The following is a 12,828-nucleotide window of genomic DNA, read 5'->3' as shown; positions in this document are numbered from 1 at the left end:
AGTTGGTAAATATGTGAGCTATAATAACTGAATTTGAAAAAAACCATTAAGATTCCAGCATTGGTTTTCAAAGTCAAGAAAATATTACATTAATGGTGACATTCTGTGGCTTCCCGAACTGTAGTGTTTGCAGATATTTCAGTTTTATTAAAATTTGCCAACAAGGCGGGACGCCTGGGTGGCTCAGTCGGTTAAGCATCCAGCTTCGGCTCAGGTCATGATCTCGCGGTCTGTGGGTTGGAGCTCCCTGTCGGGCTCTGTGGTGACGGCCAGCTCAGAGCCTGGAGCCTGCTTCAGATTCTGTGTCTCTCTCTCTGATCCTCCCCTGCTCACGCTCTCTCTCTCTCTCTCTCTCTCTCTCTCTCTGAGAAGTAAATTAAAAAAAATTAAAAAATTTTTTAAAAACTTTGCTAACAAGTTCCTGGATAATTACATAATTACATAAAGTGTTCTAGAAGAAGGGAAATACATTTTCACTGGGTTTCTTTTATGGTCATCATTACTATTTCATTTTATGATTGTTGCTGAAAATTATTTTATAGGAAGGGGGTATTAAAAATCCCCTCTGAGTGTCAAATACACTGGGAACGTGTGCTGGCAATAAATGTGGAATGAACCAATTAAAGAAAGTGTGATTCCATATAGGTACCAGCAGGTGCCGCTGTTCTCCAAGCCAACGTCCCTCAGTTCCTCAAATCTGGTCCTAGCTCCTGTCCAACGTTTGGACATCTCTTCTCAGGCTCCATCCTGGTCCCCAAGACCCAACTTCTGTCCCCAGCAATCCACTCACTCCAGAACTACTTGCAGGGTCTTTCCTACCAGCAGCTCTGACCAAGTCCCTCCACCTTCTTCCAGAGTTCCCCGAGCATATCCATTCTGACTCTTAATCTCTGGGTTTTTGCATTTACTGTCTCCTTTGCCTGAGATTCATTTCTTCTTCATTAAATTATTACTTGATAATTTGAAATGTTATAACTTGTCAATTTAAGGTGTAGAGCATTTTACTTCGGTAGATATATATATAGTATATATATAAATTATAAACATTGTATCGCATTACATCACAGTACAGTGTTACTGACTATATACATTATCCTGTGCATTAGATATCTATGGCCATTTTACTACTGGTTGTAAGCTTCTACTCTTAAACACCATCAGTCATATTCCTCTGCACCCTAACTGGAAATCACCATTTTATTCTGTTCTTTACAGGTTTGATTTTTTTTTTTTTAGATTCCACATATAAGTGACATCGTTAGTACTTGTCTTTCTCTGTCTGAATTATCTTGCTTAGCATGATGTGCTCAAGGTCCATCCATGTTGTCACAAATGGTGTCTTGGAGTGTAGTTAGTGGAGTTCAGTTTCCCCTACATCTTTCTGTCTTCATTTCTTGTTCTCCCTGTTTTGTTCACTGTCTGTTTTTGTCCATTTCTGTCTGGCTCTCTCCATCTGTACTTCTCCTTTCCTGAACCTCCAGACCTCACTTCCATTCAAATATGTATTGAGCACTTACTGAGAAGACTAGCCTGGTATGAAGGGGAGGGACTGAGGGAAGTAGTTTCTGATATTTGCTTGCTTACCTTCCTATGATGAGCAGCTCATCACCTACCAAGGCAACCCAAGCTGGTTAGTGAGGTAGCATTCTTTCAATTGCCAACCCCAAACCGGATCTTCACCCCTTTCTCCATGGTCCCAAGACTACACAGAACTCACCTCTTTCTCCAAAAAGAGATCTTACTCTTCCTATATAAAGCTGCAATGTGCCTATTCTGGAAATGTGTCATGAATAACATAGACCACTGAGTAACCAGTGCTGTGATGGTGGAAGCCAACAGGGCTCTGGGTGTTCAGAAGAAACTCTTGACCTAGCTGAGGAGGGGTCAATCTGGTGGGCTTCCTGTAGGAGGTAACATATAAGCTGAGTCTCTGTAGGGTGAGTGAGATGTGGTTGGGGAAGAGGTGAGCAAAGTGTTCCAGGCAGGAGGAAGAGCATGTAGAGGTGAGAGAACAGGCTTTTGGGAACCCAAATCGGTTTTGAGTGGCTTTAGAGCATTGTGTTTCAGTGAGGCTGCTGAGGTCAATAAAGGGATAATGGGGAACCTGGAGCAGTGATCTTTGTGGGAGACAAGTGGCACCTTTTTCTTTTGTATTTCCTAGGGGCTTGCTGGGAGGCAATTTATACTGTCTCCCCTCTCCCTGCCCCCTGGTTCCAGATACATGGCTGCATTCTTCCTAGCATAGGTTTTTTGTTTTTCCTTAAGTTCTTTTATTTGAGTGTAGTTGACACACAAANCCTTTTTCTTTTGTATTTCCTAGGGGCTTGCTGGGAGGCAATTTATACTGTCTCCCCTCTCCCTGCCCCCTGGTTCCAGATACATGGCTGCATTCTTCCTAGCATAGGTTTTTTTTTTTCCCTTAAGTTCTTTTATTTGAGTGTAGTTGACACACAATGTTACATNCTGTGTGTGTGTGTGTGTGTGTGTGTGTGTATCACATCTTTCTTACCCATTTTTCTATTGCTGGACACTGAGTTGCTTCCATATCTTGGCTATTGTAAATAATGCTGAAATAAACATAGGAGTGCATCTATCTGTCTTTTTGAATTAGTGTTTTCATTTCCTTTGGGTAAATACCCAGTAGTGAAATTATTGGATCATATAGTATTTCTATTTTTAATTTTTTGGGGGAAACAACTATACTGTTTTCCATAGCAGCTGTACAAATTTACATTCCTACCAACAGTGTATGAGGGCTCCCTTTTCTCCACATTCTCACCAACATTGTTATTTCTTGTCATTTTGAATTTTGCTATTTTGACAGGTGTTAAGGCGATAGCTCATTGTGGTTTTGATTTACATTTCCTGGATGATTAGTGATGTTGAGCATCTTTTCATGTGTCTGTTAGTTACCTGTATGTCTTCTTTTGGAAATATGTCTGTTCAGGTCCTTTGCCCATTTAAAAGTCAGATTGTGTGTGTGTGTGTGTGGGGGGGTGTTGAGTAGTATAGCTTCTTTATATATTTTGGATATTAACCCCTTATCAGATTACGTCATTTGCAAATGCAAACATCTTCTCCTATTCAGTGGGTTGCCTTTTTGTTTTGTTGGTGTTTTCTTCACTGTGCAAAAGCTTTTTATTTTGGTGTGGTCCCAGTAGTTGAATTTTGCTATTTTTCTTGTTAGAGGAGACAGATCTAGAAAAATGTTGCTATGGCCAATGTCGCAGAAATTACTGACTATATATTCTTCTAGAAATTTTATGGTGTCAGGTCGCACATGTGGGTCTTTAATCCATCCTGAGTTTATTTTTTGTATGGGGTTAGAAATTAGTCTATTTTTTTTACATGTAGCTGTCCAGTTTCCCTACACCGCTTATTGCGAAAACTGCGTTCTCCGTTGTATATTCTTGCCTCCTTTGTCATAGATTAATTGACCATATAAGCATGGGCTTATTTCTGGGTAGTCTATTCTGTTCCATTGATCTGTGTGTCTATTCTTTTTTTTTTTCAAAAAAATTTTAATGTTTTTTATTTATTTCTGAGAAAGAGAGAGAGAGAGACAGTGTGAGTAGGGGAGGGTCAGAGAGAGAGGGAGACACAGAATCCAAAGCAGTCTTCAGGCTCTGAGGTAGCTGTCAGCACAGAGCCCGATGCAGGGCTCGAACCCATGAACCGTGAGATCATGACCTGAGCTGAAGTCTGATGCTTAACCGACTGAGCCACTCAGGCGCCCCACTGTGTGTCTATTCTTGTGTCCATACTATACTGCTTTGATTACTACAGCTTTGTGGTATGTCTTGAAATTTGGAATTGTGATACCTTCTGCTTTGTTTTTCTCCCTTGATACTGCTCTGGCTATTTGGGGTCTTTGGTGGTTTCATACAAATTTCAGTATTATTCTAGTTTTGTGAAAAATGCAGTTGGTATTTTGATAGGAATTGCATTGAATCTGTAAGATTGCTTTGGGTACTATAGGCATTCAAACAATATTAATTCTTCCAGTCCATGAGCATGGAGTATCTTTCTCTTTGTGTCCTCTTTAATTTCTTTTATCAGTGTTTCATAGTTTTCAGAGTACAGTTCTTTCACCTCTAGGCATTTTATTCTTTTTTGGTGAAATTGTAAATGGAGTTGCTTGCTTAATTTATCTTTTGTTACTTTGTTATTAGTGTATTAATTGCTACTATTTCTGGGTGTTAATTTGTATCCTGCAATTTTACTGAATTCTTTTATTCTAATAGTTTTCTACGTATAGTATCATGTCATCTACAAATAGTGATAGTTTAATTTCTTATTTACCAATACAGATGCCTCTAATTACTTTTTCTTGTCTGATTGCTGTAGCTAGAACTTCCAGTACTATGTTGAATACAAGTGGTGAGTGTAGATATTCTTATCCTGTTCCTGAGCTTAGAGGAAAAGCTCTCATTTTTGCTATTGAGAAAGATGTTAGCTGTGGGTTTTTCATATATGGCCTTTGTTTTGTTGAGGTGTGTTTCCTCTAAGCTCAGTTGTTGAGAGTTTTATCATGAGCAAATGCTGAATTCCGTCAAATTCTTTTTCTGCATATATTGAGATGGCTGTATGATTTTTATCCTCCATTTTATTGATGTGGTGTATCACATTGATTAATTTGTGAATATTCAACTATTCTTGCATCTTCAGAATAAATCCCATTTGATTGTGGGGAATGATCCTTTTAATGTATTGTTGGATGTGATTTCCTAATATTTTGTTAAGGATTTTTACATCTATGTTCATCAGGGATATTGGCCTGTAGTTTTGTTTTTTGTAGTATCTTTGTCTGGTTTGTTATCAAGGTAATGCTGGACTCATAGAATGTATTTGGAAGATTTACTTCCTCTTCCATTTTTTGAAATATTTTGAGGAGACTAGATATTTACTCTCCTTTAAATGTTGGTAGAATTTACCAAGTTCTGGTCCTGGATTTTTATTTATTTATTTTTTAAATCCAGGTTAGTTAACATATATTGTAATAATGGTTTCAGGAGTAGAACTCAGTGATTCATCACTTTCATATAATACCCAGTGATCATTCCACCAAGTGCCCTCCCTAATTCCCATTACCAGTTAGCCCATCCCCCACCCAACACCCCTCCAGCAACCCTCAATTTGTTCTCTGTATCTAAGAGTCTCTTATGGTTTGCCCCTCTCACTCTTTCTCTCTATCTTACTTTTCCTTCCCTTCCCTTAAGTCCATCTGTTTTGTTTCCTAAATTCCACTTATGAGTGAAATCATATGATATTTATCTTTTTCTGACTGACTTATTTCACTTAGCATAATACACTCACTCTAGTTCCATCCACATTGTTGCAAATGGCATGATTTCATTCTTTTTGATTGCTCGGTCGTATTCCACTGTGTGTGTGTGTATCTTTGTATATATCTTTATATAAAGATATATAAATCACATCTTCTTTTTCCATTCATCAGTTGATGGACATTTGGCTCTTTCCATAATTTGGCTATTGTTGATAGTGCTGCTATAAACATTGGGTGCATGTGCCCCCTTGAATCAGTGTTTTTATACTGGATTTTTTTGGATAGTTTTTTGATTACCGATTAAACTTTATTACTAGTAATCAATCTGTTCACATTTTCTATTTCTTCTTGAGTCAGTTTTTGAAAACTGTGTGCTTCTAGGAAGTTATCTATTTCTAGGTTGCCTAGTTGGCATATAATTTTTTTGTACTATTATAAACCTTTCTACTTCTGTGGTGTCAGTTGTTACTTCTACTCTTTCATTTCTGATAGTATTTGGGTCCTTTCTTTTTTTCTTGATGAGTCTGCCTGAGGGTTTATCAATTTAGTTTGTGTTTTCAAAGAACCAGGTCTTGGCTTTGTTGAGTTTTTAAATTGTTTTTTTAGGGGATGCCTGGGTGGCTCAGTCAGTTAAGTATCCAACTTCAGCTCAGGTCAAGATCTCACGGTTCTTGGGTTTGAACCCTGCATCAGGCTCTGTGCTGACAGCTCAGAGTCTGGAGCCTGCTTCGAGTTCTGTGTCTCCCTCTCTGCCCCTCCCCCATTTGTGCTCTGTCTCTCAATAATAAATAAACAAGCAAATACATACATACATACATACATACATAAAATAGTCTTTTAGTCTCTATGTCATTTATTTCTGCTTTGATCCTTATTATTTTCTCCCTTCTATTCACCTTGGACTTTGTTCTTCTTTTTCTACATTGCTTAGGTTTAAGTTTAGATTATTTATTTGAATTTTTTTTTGTTTCTTGAGGTAAGCCTGTATCATTCTATCCCTCAGAACTGCTTTAGCTGGGTCCCAAAGAATTTGCATCATTGTGCTTTTATTTTCATTTGTCTCTGTGTATTTTTAAAACATTTCTTCTTTGATTGCTTCATTGACCCATTGGTTGTTTAGTGTCATGTTGTTTAGTCTCCACATGTTTGTGTCTTTTCTAGTTTTTTCTTGTGAATGATATCTAGGTTCATACTGCTGTGGTCAGAAAAGATGTATGGTATGATTTCAGTCTTCTTAAATTTATTGAGACTTGTCTTGTGGCCTACCGTGTGATCTATTTTGGAGAATGTTCCATGTACACTTGAAAAGAATGTGTATTCTGTTGATTTGGAGTGAAATGTTCTTTAAATACCTGTTATCTCCATAGAGCCTAGTGTTTCATTCAAAGACACTGTTTCCTTATTGATTTTTCTGCATGGATGATCTATCCATTGATGTAAGTGTACTAGAGGTGTTAAAGTCCCCTACTATTATTTTATTACCATCAATTTCTCTCTTTATGTCTGTTAGTATTTATTTAGGTATTCCAGTATTGGGTGCATAGATATTTACAACTGTGATATCCTCTTATTGAATTGATCCCTTTGTCATTATGTAGTGCCCTTCTTTGTCTCTTGTTACAGTCTTTGTTTTAAAGTCTATTTTGTCTGATATAAACATTTCTACCCTGCTTTTTTTTTTTTTTTTTTTACTTCCATTTGCATGGGAAATATTTTTCTATGCATGGGAAATATTTTTCTATCCATTCATTTTCAGTCTGTATGTGTCTTTAGGCCTGAGGTGAGTCTCTTGTAGGCAGAATATAGCTGGGTCTTTTTTTTTTTTTTAATTCATTCTGCCACCTTGTGTCTTTTGATTGGATAATTTGGGTTATTTGCATTTAAAGTAATTATTTTTTTAAACTTTTAAAAAATGTTTTATTTATTTCTGAGAGAGAGAGACGGTGTGAACAGGGGAGGGTCAGAGAGAGAGGGAGACACAGAATCTGAAACAGGCTCCAGGCTCTGAGCTGTCAGCACAGAGCCCAACACGGGGCTGGAACCCACGAACCATGAGATCATGACCTGAGCTAAAGTCGGACGCTTAACTGAATGAGCCACCAAGGTGCCCCTAAAGTAATTATTGATAGGTATGTACTTATTTTCATTTTCTTATTTGTTTTCTGTTTATTTTTGTACTTCTTCTCTATTCCTCATTCTCTTGTTCTCTGTGTGATTGATGCACTTCTGCAGTGTATGTTTGGCTTTCTATTTTTTGTGTGTCTATTATAGGTTTGGGTTTGTGTTTACCATGAGGTTCTTATAGAACATCCTAAGTATGCAGCAGTCTAATTAATTTGATGGTCACTTAAGTTCAACCATATTTTAAAAAAACCTTTCTTTTTTTCCCCCTCCTCCACATTTTATGTATATGCCATCGTATTTTACATATTTTAATTCATAATTTTCCTATATCTCATTGTGGTCATTTCTTTTCCATTTAAAGAAGTCCTTCTAACATTTCTTGTAAGGCCATTTTAGTGATGATAAACTCATTTATCTTTTGTTTCTCTGGGAAACATTATATCTCTTTTGAATCTGAATGATAAGCTTACTGGGTTTTAGGTTTTCTCCTTTCAGCGGTTTGAGGACACACCGCTCTCTTCTGGCTTGCAGTGTTTCTGCTAAAAATCAGCTGATAGCCTTATTTCCCCTTGTACGTAATTTTTTGTTTTTCTGTTGGTGCTTTAAAAATTCTCTTTATCATTAATCTTTGATGTTATAATTGTTATGTGTCTTGGTGTGACCTCCTTGGGCTCATCTTGTTTGCAGCTCTCTGTGCTTCTTGGACCTGGATGTCTATTTCCTTCTNTCCAGGCTCTGAGATATCAGCACAGAGCCTGATGTGGGGCTCAAACCCACAAACTGTGAGATCCTGGTCTGAGCCAAAGTCTGAGGCTTACCCGGCTGAGCCACCCAGGTGCTCCTCAGCTATTATTTCTGCAAATGAGTTTTCTTCTCCCTTTCTCTCTCTCTCTTCTTCCTCAGAGACCCCAATAATGCAAATGTTTATTGATTTGATGTTGTCCAAGAGATCCATTAACCTATCATTAAAAGAAATCAATCTTCCAGGGCACCTGGGTGACTCAGTTGGTTAAGCATCTAACTTTGGCTCAGGTCATGATCTTGTGGTTTGTGAGTTTGAGCCTCATATGGGGATCTGTGCTGACAGCTTGGAGCCTGGAGCCTGCTTCAGATTCTGTGTCTCTGTCTCTCTCTGCCCCTGCCCTGCTCACACTGTCTCTCTTTCTGTCTCAAAAATAAATAAGCATAAAATAAAAAATTTAAAAAATCAAGCTCCCTCCCGCTTTCTACTATTTATTTATTTATTTTTGAGAGAGAAAGAGTGAGAATGGGGGAGGGGCAGAGAGAAAAGGGAGACAGAGAATCCAGAGCAGGCTCTGCACTGATGTGGGGCTTGAACTCATAAACCATGAGATCATGACCTGAGCCAAAGTCAGACACTTAACTGACTGAACCACCCAGGTAGCCTGTCTGTCTGTCTGTCTCTCTCCCTCCCCTTCCCCTACCCCTTCCCCTTCCCCCTCCCTGTCTCTGTTCAGCTTGAGTGCTTTCCATTACCTTGTCTTCTGGATCATTGATTCATTCTTCTCCATCCACTAGTGGACTGCTGATTCCCTCTCATATATTTTCTTTATTTCAGTTATTGTATTCTTCAACTCTGGTTCCCTTTAAAAAACAATTTTTTTTGTAATGTTTATTTTTGAGAGTTAAAGAGACAGAACATAATGACGGAGGGGCAGAGAGAGAGGGAAACACAGAATCTGAAGCAGGCTCCAGGCTCTGAGCTGTCAGCACAGAGCCTGATGCGGGGTTCAAACATACAAACCATGAGATCATGACTGAGCCAAAGTTGGGTGCTGAACCGGCTGAGCCACCCAGGCGCCCCAACTCTGGTTCCTTTTTACATTTTCTATCTCTCTATTGAAAGTCTCACTGAGTTCTTTCATTCTCCTCTTCAGCCCAGTGAATATCTTTATGATCATTACCTTAAATTCTTTTTTTTTTAATGTTTTATTTATTTCTAGGAGAGAGAGAGAGAGACAGCGTGAGCAGGGGAGGGTCAGAGAGAGAGGGAGTCACAGACTGAAACAGGCTCCAGGCTCTGAGCTGGCAGTCAGCACAGAGCCCGACGCGGGGCTCGAACCCACGAACCGCGAGATCATGACCTAAGCGAAAGTCGGATGCTTAACCGACTAAGCCACCCAGGCGCCCCTTACTTTAAATTCTTTATCAGGCAAATTGCTTCTCTCTCTTTCATTTAGTTTTTCTCAGGTTTCGTCTTGTTTCTTTTGGAGAATATTCCCATTTCGCTTCACTTTTTGTGTTTGTTTCTATGGGTTAGGTGGAATAGCTACTTCTAAATTTGAAGGAATGGCCTTGTGTATGGTCGGTGACTTTGCTGGCCGACTGGAGCTGTGGCTGCTGTGGGCTGGGGGTCCTGGGGTTTTCCACACCGTGGAAACCTACAGTTTCAGGAGAGCTGTAGGTGAAATGGATGCAGATCAGGGCGTCCCAGTTTTCTGTGTGCTGAGGGCACACTGGCAGGTAGCTGAAGCTGAAGTGGATGCAAACTGGGGTGTTTCCGGGTCTTGGCACAAAGGGTACCCTGAAGACGTGGCGGGAACCGAGGCAGGGTACAGGTCGGGAGGTCCTGGGGCTCTCTGCCAGGACAGCTGGGTGGGCAGCTGATGCTAAAATGAGTGTGACTCAGTTTGGTTTCTGGGCTCTTTGCACAACATCGGCCCCGGAAGGACTGCTGAAGCCGAATTGGGTGCAAGCTGTGGTGTCCCAAGGTGGCCACCGCTGTGGGTGTTTTGGCCTGATGACTGGAACTGAGGCCAGTGGGGGCGGGTGTGTCCCAGGCTGCTTCACACAGTGGGTGCCTGGTGGAGCAGCTGGATATGAAGCAAATGTCCAACAGAGAGGTTCTGGAGCACTCTACACTGGGGGTGCTCTAGCAAGCTTCTGAAGCCAAAGCGGTGTGGCCTTGGAATGTTCCAGAGTGCTTTGCGCTCCTGTGTCACCTTGGCACAAAGGCTGGGGTTGCAGTGGACGCTAACCAGGGGTTCCCTGGTGCGCACCACCCTGTGGACAACTTGGTGGGGTAGGTGGGCTGGTGCGGGCTATGGGCCCAGGGTTCACCGTGGCAAAAAGCTGGTTAGACTGTCCGGACTGCACATTAGTCTGTGCCTGCAAGGTAGGGGGTAGTGTAGACCGTGTCTGTCAGCCCCTGCCATCCAGAGAGCGTTGCAGCAGACCCTCCCCACCATTTGGTAGAGTTCAACGCAGCTCTTTAATATGCTAATTGCTCTTGTAAACTACAGGTTTTTTTCTTTGCCCAAGGACAGAGGTACCGTTCCTGGTCCCTTAGTACTGTCCCTCCCCACCGCAGTTTGACGAGTTGGGGGTGGGGATTCCCTTTGTTACCGTGTCTTCATCTCTCTTACTGTTCTCTGTGGTCTCTCTATCTTTTGTTGTGCAGAGGAACTGTTTTATAAATAGGTATAATTTGATGTGTTCCATGGAAGAGGTGAGTTCAGGGTCTTCCTATAATGCCATCTTGGACCAGAACCCCTATCATTGTGTTTTATCATTTAAAAAATCTTTTCAAACTTCAGTGGGAAAAATCATATTTCACCGTGTGCATGAAGAGAAATTAGCATTTCTCCTTGTAAGTGGCATGGTTGAACAATGTTTTCAGAGGTGCCTTTGCGTATTATGAGGCCTCTCACCCACCAGAGAATACAGACCATCTTAGGAACAAAAGAAAAGCTCTCCACGTGGGTGGGAAGTGATATGGCAGTTTTCCTACTCTCCTTTGATTTATCTTTTTTCCCCTCTCCTTTTATGTCCCTTCACAGTTTTAAATTTTTCTCTTCTCTGTTGGAGGCCGGGGTCCCCTGTGCCTATTGCTTTGTCCTTATCCGGGGCTGTCTTTGAGCTCAAAGGACAGAGCTGTGAAACCCCAGGAAGGTATTCCGTGTGAGAAAGTTCTGATGTGCTACATAAATTTCCCATTTTAATTCTCAAAACGTCTGTCTGTGGTGGATGATGCGATTTGAAGCGAGATCGGGGAGCAAATGGCTAAGAAGGAATTCTGAGACGTTTTTGGTGCAAAAAGGTTAATTTTATTATACCACGGGCATGGGACCTGTGGGTAGAAAGAGCTGCCCTGGGGTTGTGAGGAGTGACTGATTATATACCTTTAAGTCTGTGGAGGGAGGGGGGATAGAGATAAAGTAAGTTTCTAAGAAATTTCTGTATGCTGAGAGCAGGGTCTTACAGGACCCTGAAGATTTAGCTATTGTCAAGATAAGGTGGCTTTTAGTTTTTAATAAAATGTAACATTAAGGCATTGAGGCAGCCATAAACTCCTTGAGGACTGTTACCTGATTCATCTTCTGTTTCCTTGAGTCTACTATTTATTCTATCTAGTGTATTTTAAATTTCGTTTATTGTATTCTTCATGTTCAATTAGTTCCTTTTATCTCTTTGCTAAGTATCCCACCGATGTCTGCCATTCTTCTTAAATCCAGTGAGTATCATTATGATTAGTACTTTAAATCCTCTATCAGGCATAGTACTGATTTCCATTTTGCTTAGGTTTCTTGCTGTTATTTTTTTTTTTTTAATATTTTTTAATTTATTTCTAGGAGAGAGAGACAGTGTGAGCAGGGGAGGGTCAGAGAGAGAGGGAGATACAGACTCTGAAACAGGCTCCAGGCTCTGAGCTGGCAGTCAGCACAGAGCTCGACGCGGGGCTCGAACCCACGAACTGTGAGATCATGACCTAAGCGAAAGTCGGACACTTAACCGACTAAGCCACCCAGGCGCCCCTCTTGCTGTTATTTTGTCCTGTTCTTTCATTTGGGACATATTCCTCTGTCTCCTCATTTTGTCTAGCTTCCTGTGTGTGTGTTTCTCTGTGCGAGGAATGTCAGCTACGTCATCTGCTCTAGAAAATAATGGCTTTGCGAAGAAGAGGTCCTGTAGTGCCCTGCAGCGTCCTCTGCACACCACAACCTGGCACTTGAGAGGTGTCTCTTATGTGTGATGTGTGTACCTTTCTGTTTTAGCTGAGCCACTTTTTCCTCTAGTCCAGTCATCTGCAATGGCTTTCCTTGCCTCTTATGGGCAGTGTTTGATCCTCGTGGTGTCAGTGGGCCAGTCTGAGGATGCCTCGGGCTTGTGTTGAGGCAGACCAGGCATTTTCTAGAGATACAGTAGCACCAAACTGCAGGATGCTTTCCCTGTTTGGTCCCCTGAGAAGCTTTCACTGGTGAGTGGGGTCTGCAGTAAGACCCGTTGACTGCCTCCAATCCACCGCCGGCACCACAGTGACTAATGTGTGTGGTTATGTTTCTCTCTGGGGCAGGAGTCTCTCTGCAGTGGTCCTGGCCCCTGCAGGGGCTGTTGGCACAGTGCCAGGCTTACGGCACTGCTTTGGATGGAGTCTGGCCCAGAGCATATTGGGGGGC

This window comes from Crocuta crocuta, unplaced genomic scaffold (assembly GCF_008692635.1).
Source record: "Crocuta crocuta isolate KB4526 unplaced genomic scaffold, BGI_CrCroc_1.0 scaffold118, whole genome shotgun sequence".
Taxonomy (NCBI): Eukaryota; Metazoa; Chordata; class Mammalia; order Carnivora; family Hyaenidae; genus Crocuta; species Crocuta crocuta.
This window is presented reverse-complemented; position numbering follows the sequence as displayed.